Source organism: Pristiophorus japonicus, unplaced genomic scaffold, assembly GCF_044704955.1.
Source record: "Pristiophorus japonicus isolate sPriJap1 unplaced genomic scaffold, sPriJap1.hap1 HAP1_SCAFFOLD_903, whole genome shotgun sequence".
Classification (NCBI taxonomy): domain Eukaryota; kingdom Metazoa; phylum Chordata; class Chondrichthyes; family Pristiophoridae; genus Pristiophorus; species Pristiophorus japonicus.
In genome coordinates this window covers 151,968-160,682 of record NW_027254828.1, presented here as the reverse complement: position 1 = coordinate 160,682, position 8,715 = coordinate 151,968, and the positions used below count along the sequence as shown (strand labels likewise).

The 8,715-nt window shown below is 50.4% G+C and overlaps 1 pseudogene; it reads left to right on the top strand.

The window, feature by feature from the left end:
- The first annotated feature begins 6,450 nt into the window (after positions 1 to 6,450).
- On the top strand, positions 6,451 to 6,652 carry LOC139257735 (U2 spliceosomal RNA; annotated as a pseudogene).
- Positions 6,653 to 8,715: the final 2,063 nt, after the last annotated feature.

The following is an 8,715-nucleotide window of genomic DNA, read 5'->3' as shown; positions in this document are numbered from 1 at the left end:
TGGAGATATTACACTCAATTCCTTTGTCTAAATCATTAATGTATATTGTAAATAGCTGGAGTCTTAGCACTGAACCTTGCGGTACCCCACTGGTCACTGCCTGCCATTCTGAAGAGGACCTGTTTATTCCTACTCTTTGTTTCGGGAGTCTCGTGTCGGGGCATGCGGACAATGTGGCCCGTCACATCAAGGTGGCTGCCTCTTAACTGCCCTCCTGAAATGGCCCTGCCTATCTCTGTAACCTCCTAAAATCTTCCAAGATATTTACACCGCTTCAATACTAGTCTCTTGTACCTCTGCCAGCCCCTTCGCTCCTCCCTGGGTGGCCATGTCTTGAGCTGCTCAGACACGAAGCTCTGGAATTCAGGAATAGTGTCAGCCATGGCTCAGTTTGTAACACTCTCGGCTTTGAATCTATGATACATCAATGGTTCAAGTCCCACCCCACAGACTTGAGCACAAAAATCTAGGCCAACACTCGAGTGCAGTGCTGAGGGAGCACTGCTCTGTCGGAGGTGCCGTCTTTTGGAAGAGACGTTAAACCGAGGCTCCGTCTGCTCTCTCAGGTGAACACAAAAGATCCCATGGCTACTGTTATGTATGTAAACATTACCAACGTGTAAGACTTGCCACCAGGGGGTGCACCTGTGGAAGACCCAAGGGTCATCGGCATACCCTGGGCAAGCAGGTATAAAAGGCAGTCTACCAGGCTGCCTCCTGACTCTGGAGTTACAATAAAGAGACCAAGGTCACAACAGTTTGAGCTTAAGATGTACAGTCTGTTGGAGTTATTCTAAATGTAACATGTACTATTTCGAAGAAGAGCAGGGGAAGTGTGGTAGCATAGTGGTTATGTTACCTAACCCCACCACACAACACTGCCCTCCAGTCATCAGGATCCACGGAGTGGCCCTGGGACAGCATGGACCACTTTCCACATCTCGGGAGCCTATTATCAGCAAGGGCAGACATCGACGACGAGGTTCAACTCCGCCTCCAGTGCACCAGCGCAGCCTTCGGCCACCCGAGGGAGAGAGTGTTCGAAGATCAGGCCCTCAAATCTGTCACCAAGCTTATGGTTACGGGCTGTAGTGATACCCGCCCTTCTGTATGGCTCAGAAACGTGGACCATATATAGTAGACACCTCAAATCGCTGGAGAAATACCAGCAACAATGTCACCGCAAGATCCTGCAAATCCCCTGGGAGGACAGACGCACCAACGTCAGTGTTATGTATTGATGTGTGTATCGTCCTGGTACCTTAAATGTAATATAAGCACAATGGTACACCACAGAGGGCGCTGTGGTGGGAAACCTGGAAGTACCTGCAACAGGCAGTATAAAAGGCTGACCACCACACCTGAGAGGCACTCTGGAGCTGAACAATAAAGGATGAAGGTCACAGCAGTTAGATTAACACCAGACTGTGTGGAGTCAGTGATTTGGGTGCTACATACACCACATTGGCGACAAGGAAGCGGACGAACTCCACGCAACCATGGCTACTCTGGGCTCGCGAAAGGATTTTACCGTGGGCAATGATTGGGAGGCCTTTACGGAAAGGCTCAAGTACTACTTCACAGCAAACGACCTGACGGAGGACATGGACACAATGAGACAGAAGCGTAAGGCGATATTGCTCTCCAGTTGTGGCGATGAGGTTTACTGTCTCGTCAGGGATTTGCTGGCACCCGGGAGCGCCAAGGACAAGTCATAAGAGGAGCTGACTGAACTCATTCGTGACCAGCTGAAACCGAAGGAGAGCATCCTCACAGCCAGATACAAATTTTACCATCACTGCAGACCCGAGGGCCAGGATATCACCAAATATGCTGCGGACCTCATGAGTCTCGCGGCGCCGTGTGATTTTGGCGCACACCTTGACAAGGCGTTACGGGACATTTCCGTCATGGGGATTGGCCACGAGGGCCTCCTTCACAAGTTGCTAGCCACGGAACCCACAGTCACTCTGACAAAGGCCATCGCCATCAGCCGGGCAGATATGACCTCGACTTGCAGCACCAAGCAAATGATCCACACAGTCTCGAACCCGGCAGGCACTGTCCACAGGATAGTGCCCACCATGGACAAAACTGCAGAACGTGGCTCTGCCCGGGGCAGAGAGCACGGACCTCGGGGTCCTGGAACTCAGAGTCCGCTGAGGGGGGCCAATCAAATAGCACCATGCTGGCGCTGTGGAGGAAGCCATGGGGCTCACTGGTGCAGGTTTGCAGAGTATACGTGCAATACCTGCCACATGAAAGGCCACCTTCAGCGTATGTGTAAAAGAAACACGACTCACCGTGTGGCTGAGGAGATGGGGGATGATCTACTGTTCAGCGAGGAGCAGGTAGAAGAAGATGAGGTGCTTGGACTGTACATGTGCACCGATTATTCGCCCCCAGTGATAAGGGAAGTAAAAATCAACGGAGTCCCTGTGAGTATGGAAGTGGACACGGGCTCGGGTCCGTCGTTGATGAGTCGGAGAACTTTTGATCAACTGTGGATGAACCCAGCTGCACGACCCAAGCTGGTCCCGGTCACGGCGAAGCTGTGTACCTACACCAGGGAACTGATACCTGTTCTTGGCAGAGCGATGGTGCAGGTATCCCACGGGGTCGAGACGCACGCTTTACCTCTGTGGGTCGTTGCAGGCGATGGGCCGACGCTCCTCGGCCGGAGGTGGATGGGGACGGTCCGTGGGAGCTGGGAAGACTTCATCACTCCACAGGCTGCTGCTCCCCGGGGTGCTGCCATGCCCCGGGACTCCAGAGAGCAGCGCCGACCGAGCTGGAGCTGCAGCCTCAACCCCCCCACAGGCAAGTCCCAGGCCTGGACCTCACACAGAGACCCTGCAGCCTCAACCCCCCCACAGGCAAGTCCCAGGCCTGGACCTCACACAGAGACCCTGCAGCCTCAACCCCCCCCACAGGCAAGCCCCAGGCCCAGATCTCACACAGAGATCCTGCAGCCCCAGCCCCCACAGGCAAACAGCCCTGCAGAGAGGGGCCTAGTTGCGGGGGGGGGGGGTGAGCCGGTGGGGTGCGAGGGATCCAGGATGGCCGGCGGATCGGAGGGGCCCACGCAGAGGGAGAGTCGGGCGGCGACAGCAGCTGGAGGTCAGCGGCCGCAGGGGAGGCCACTATGGCCGCAGGAGAGGCGGCAAGTCAGGTGGCAGCGGAGGGGAGCGGAGGCTGCGACGGCGGAGGGCATCCGGAGCGGCGGAGAAGAAGATGGCGGCGGCATCGTGTCAGAGCAGCAGAGCATCAAAGATGGCGGCGCCCAAGGAGAAGCCTTGTGGAATCCTCCTGCATCAAAGATGGCGCCTTACAAAGGAAATACACCCGGGAGTCTTAAAAGGGCCTTACCAAGAGGTGGTTCCCACAAAGGACTTCTGTAAGGCAGAGCGAGTCCAAAATGAGCTATGTTAATGTGAGATGGCGAATTTATAATAAGAATTAATTTTTTAATGCTGAATGGCCACTGTATTTGTGTAAAATAATGGATGAAGTACAATTAATGATAACGGCAAACAAGGAAATCAAGGATCTGTTACCAGTCAATAACTAGTTAATGTACCAGATAATATGTACCATACTAACGCACTGTCTATGCCTACCTGCCTTTCGTTGGACAAGTGTGATGTTATGTAATGATGTGTGTATCGTCCCAGTACCTTAAATGTAATGTAAGCACTATGCCACACCACAGAGGGCGCTGTGGTGGGAAACCTGGTAGTACCTGCAACAAGGGCTATATAAGGCTGACCACCACACCTGAGAGGCACTCTGGAGCTGAATAATAAAGGACGAAGGTCACAGCAGTTAGATTTACACCAGACCGTGTGCAGTCAGTGATTTGTGTGCTACATACACCACAGTTGGCATGTAGGGAAGGAGACTTTTTGGATTGAAAGTAAAGGACTAGACGTGGAATAGTGGAACTAACGGGATTTTCGGCAACAAGAATCCAGCCAATTTCCCGGACTAGTCTGAGTAGAAAGAGGAAAGCTGCCTCTTTCCAATAGTTACCACTGACGAGACTTTTCCAAGTGCCCAAAACAGTGTTTATCGTGCATTGCTATTTAGGGAGAGAACAGGGCTAATTTTAACTTCAGGCACCTAATGGTCAGGCATTTAGATGCCTGGGCTTTATTTACATGCTTCGTTGAGCTGTGGGCACCAATCAGGGACATCGCTGCAGCTTGACGGCTTTGGGAGAGATATTCAGAACCGGTGGGGGGGGTGAGGGGATACAGGGCAGAAAGGCAATCCGGTGGGTGAGGGGGGAGAGGCAATCTCGGGGCAGGGGGCAGCGGGCTATGGATTTTGTGGGCCCGGGGGAGCACTCCAACTCCTTCTGCCCCGCGCCAAACGATAAGAAATACTACGTGTGTGGTTTTTTGAGTGGCCTCCAGTGACTGGGACAATGGGCAGAGCATGCTTCGCACACATTCTGTCCATTTGAACCTCAAAATTACAGAGTCCTGTGTACGTCATAGGATTTGTGTATTACAGGTGGCCCCCTGCCTGAAACAGGCGGTCACTCTGGCCGCCCATCTCAGGACCCTACCCAAGATGGAGGCAGCCAGAGCAGCAGCCTAAACAGGGCAGTAAGTGACCTGACGCCATTTTCTGCCGTTACGGTCCCATTTACGCTAAGTGCAGCGAGTTAAAATTGGCCCTGCTGTACCTGATTGCAGCCCGACTGTCTGGGATCAGATTTGAGTGCAGCCATAGCCTTTTCTGTCTACACTGAGGGCTGAAGGGAACAGGAACTGTTGAAAACCATTACATCCCTCAAAGGAGGAGGACGCATATTATGATTTACAAAAATTGTGCACTGCGAGTTTGAGATTCCCAGGGCCTGAGCTGGAGGGTTGTGAGGAACCAGGACATGCACATATACAAACACTGCACTGGCACTTTTCAACATTCCGGAAAATTGGATCTGGATCACCACACTACAGGGCAATAGGGACATTCTACCATGTGGGTCTTCGCATTGCTGGATTAAGGTAAAGGCCAAAACTGATCCACCTGCTCCCTCGACCTAATTCCCACCAAATTGCTGACCAACCAATCCAAATTCCTGGCCCCCATGTTAGCTGACATTGTTAGCGGTTCTCTCGCCACAGGTACAGTCCCCACCCCCTTCAAATCTGCATCATCACCCCTCTCCTAAAAAAAAACAACCTTGCAAAATACCGCCCCACCTCCAATCTCCCTTTCCTCTCAAAAGTCTGGAATGTGCTGTCAACTCACAAATCCATGCCCATCTTTCCTGGAACTCCATGTTTGTATCCCTCCAATCACATTTCCACCTCTGCCACAGTACCGAAACGGCACTCATCAAAGTCACAAATGACATCCTATGTGACTGTAAACATGGCAAACAATCCCTCCTCATCCTTCTCAACCTGCCTGCAGCCTTTGACACGGTTCACCCCACCATCCTCCTCCAACGCCTCTCCTCCATCGTCCAGCCGGGTGGGACTGCACTCGCCTGGTTCCATTCTTATCTATACAGTCGTAACCAGAGAATCACCTGCAATGGCTTCTCTTCCTGCTCCTGCACCGTTACTTCGAGAGCCCCCAAAGATCTATCCTTGGCCTCCTCCTATTTCTCATCTATATGCTGCCCCTCGGCGACATCATCCGAAAACACAACGTCAGGTTCCAGCTCTAAGCTGCCGAAACCCAGCTTTATCTCACCAGCACCTCCCTGACCTCCCGACTGTCTCTAAATTGTCAGACTGCTTGTCCGACATCCAGTACTGGATGAGAAGAGATTTCCTCCAAGTAAATATTGCAAAGACCGAAGCCATTGTCTTCTATCCCCGCCACAAACTCCATTCCCTAGACACCGACTCTATCCCTCTCCCTGGTAACTGGCTGATGCTGAACCTGACTGTATGCAACCTTGGTGTGGTATTTGACCCTGAGATGACCTTCCGACCACATATCCACACCATCACTAAGACCGCCTACTTCCACCTCGGTAACATTGCCTCAGCTCATCTGCTGCTGGAACCATCAAACAGGCCTTTGTTACCTCTGGACCCTCCATAAACTTTAGCTTATCCAAAACTCTGCTGCCCATATCGTAACTCGCAACAAGTCCTATTCACCCATTACCTCTGGGCTCTATGATCGACATTGGCTCCCGGTTAAGCACGCCTCGATTTAAAAATTCTCATCCTGATTTGCCTTCAACTGCCGAGGTGCTTAGCTCTGGAAATCCCTCCCTAAACTTCTCCGCCTCCCGAGCTCCCTTTCCTCCTCTAAGAGGCTCCATAATATCTACCTCTTTGACCAAGCTTTTGGTCAGCTGCCCTGCTGGCCCAGAAATTCCGGCCTCCCCGGAAGTACGGAGTGTCTACGCACCCAGGAATGTATCGCAAAGCCCGGTTTTCAGCGCTCATTGTGCATGCGCTGAAAATTGGCTTTTCCGCTTCTCGGCCTTTTGGCTAAGATCATGCGTAACTGACCTGACAGGGGAGTAACCATGACCCCAAAGTGGTTCTCCCTGGATCAGGAAGGTGGTTCTCCTATGCTTTTTGGAAATAGGAGGTGGGTGGGGGGGCCTGACCCATCCACCTCCATGGCACGAACCTGGTATTGCAGTACTTCCAGGAACGGTGCAGTGGCTCTAGGCCTTTTGGCTAAGAGCATTGGCGCAGAATGATCCTTGATGTGTGCAAGGTGACCTCTGGTGTTTGTGATTTGACAAAGAATTGGAAAGATTGGCTACGAATTTAAAAAAAAAATCTGTCAAGCTCCAGCTTAACAGATCATCCGCATATCAGGTGGGAGGACATTTGCAAAGGCAAGATTCCGGTATTTCCCCACATCTTGCCCAGCAAATGTCCTCAAAACTCTTGCACCTGATAAAAGCAGGCGCATCGCCTACTGTTACAAGCGTAAGTGTCTTAAAACACACTTAAAACATAAATAATAACATTAAAAATACACATTTTATTTTTAAAAACCCTGCCCACTACATTAAATTTAGTTTAAACCATAATTTTAAAAAAAATTTTAAACTCGGGAAATTTTTTTTTTCTCTAAGATATTTATTAACTTTAATTTCAATTAATTTTAATGATGTGAGGTGTGTTTTTTATTTTTAATTTGGTGTTATTGTGTTTGTTTTTTCCTCAATTAATAGCAATGAGAACTGGTAGATCCAGAGTTCCCATTGCTATTAATTGGGAATATTGTACCTGATTGGTTGAGCAGTACACTTCCAGTGTTTCTCAGAAAAAGCTCAACTGTAGATTATGTCTGATGGACACCAAGATATTTTAGCACTTCTGCTTTTAGATGATGGTTTAAATGGCAATGTCCTGAACTGGTGACCTTTAGGGGTCCGCCTGGTATTCCTGCCCTAAAAGTGCTCTCACACCGGGCGCTTTTATACAGATCTCTTTGGGTTTGTAGATATTCACTGTCGGTAGGAGCCCATGAGTGAAAGTGGCCTTCAGCTCCCTGGAATGCTCTTGGGTACAGTAAGTGCTGGTGTTGGTTAGTTCCCCAGTGCAGTCTAACCAGTTGCAGACACCACAAACTGTTCTGTAGAATCTTAAGCTCCTATTTATGTGGGAAATGGATATCCGATTTGCATACAGGAAGACCTGGACAACATTCAGGCTTGGGCTGATAAGTGACAACACACAAGTGCAATGACCATCTCCAACAAGAGAGAGTCGAATGACCTTCCCTTGACTTTCAATTTCATTCCCATTGACAAGCGCCCCAACATTAACATCCTGGAGCTCGTCATTAATCAGAAATTCAACTGGACCAGCCACATGAATGCTGTGGCGACAAGAGCAGGTATTCTGCGATGAGCAGCTCAGCTTCCCCAAAACCAGTCCACCCCCTAAATGGCACAAGTCAGGAATGTGATGGGATACTCTCCACTTGCCTGGATGGGTGCATCTGCAACAACACTCAAGAAGATGAAACCATCCACCATCTTAAAAATCCACTCCCTCCACCACCAGCAGATCACGGCTGCAGTGTGAACTATCGATAGTTTGCTTTGCAACAACTTATCAAGGTTTCTTCAACAGCACCCCTCAGAAATTACACAGCAAAGATAACCTGAAACTAGAAGAAAGATGACACATCTCATTGTGTTTGGAAGTAAAGGGGCTGAAATTGCCCTATTGCACGGGGCCAGTTAGTATCGCCGGCACCAACGTTGCGATAATGAGTTGGCGGGCACGGTGGCCACATCGACCCGCGTGGAATTGCCCATCTCTTCACCGGTGGCCATACAGCTTTGCGCTCCGCTCCGGTGTCGCTCGTGACTCTCTGCGTACGCCGATAATGAGATCATCACCATGCGCATTGCCTCGAGACCGTCCCTCCAACTAATGCTTGTCAATACCAACGACAGCTATTGCTGTCAGTTTGAAGTCATCAGGCTGCAGCTGCCGAGATTTAAAGGCACGCAGGTCGAGATATTTTTTGTTGAACAAATTTTTCCACACTTTGAAATGATTTTGTGTTTTGGTTCTGCCTCGGCAACCATTGATTGCTGAGCCTCAGTTTCCCTTGGCTTTCTCTGCAAATCATGGGCTCGGTGTTTGCAGTGGACCACCTGCATCCTCACCATCGGAGGATGGTTCGGGGAAGATAACGGCACTGTGATTTAGCCAAGCAGAAGCATTGGGAGAGGGAAAGAGAAAGGCTGCCACTGGGAGA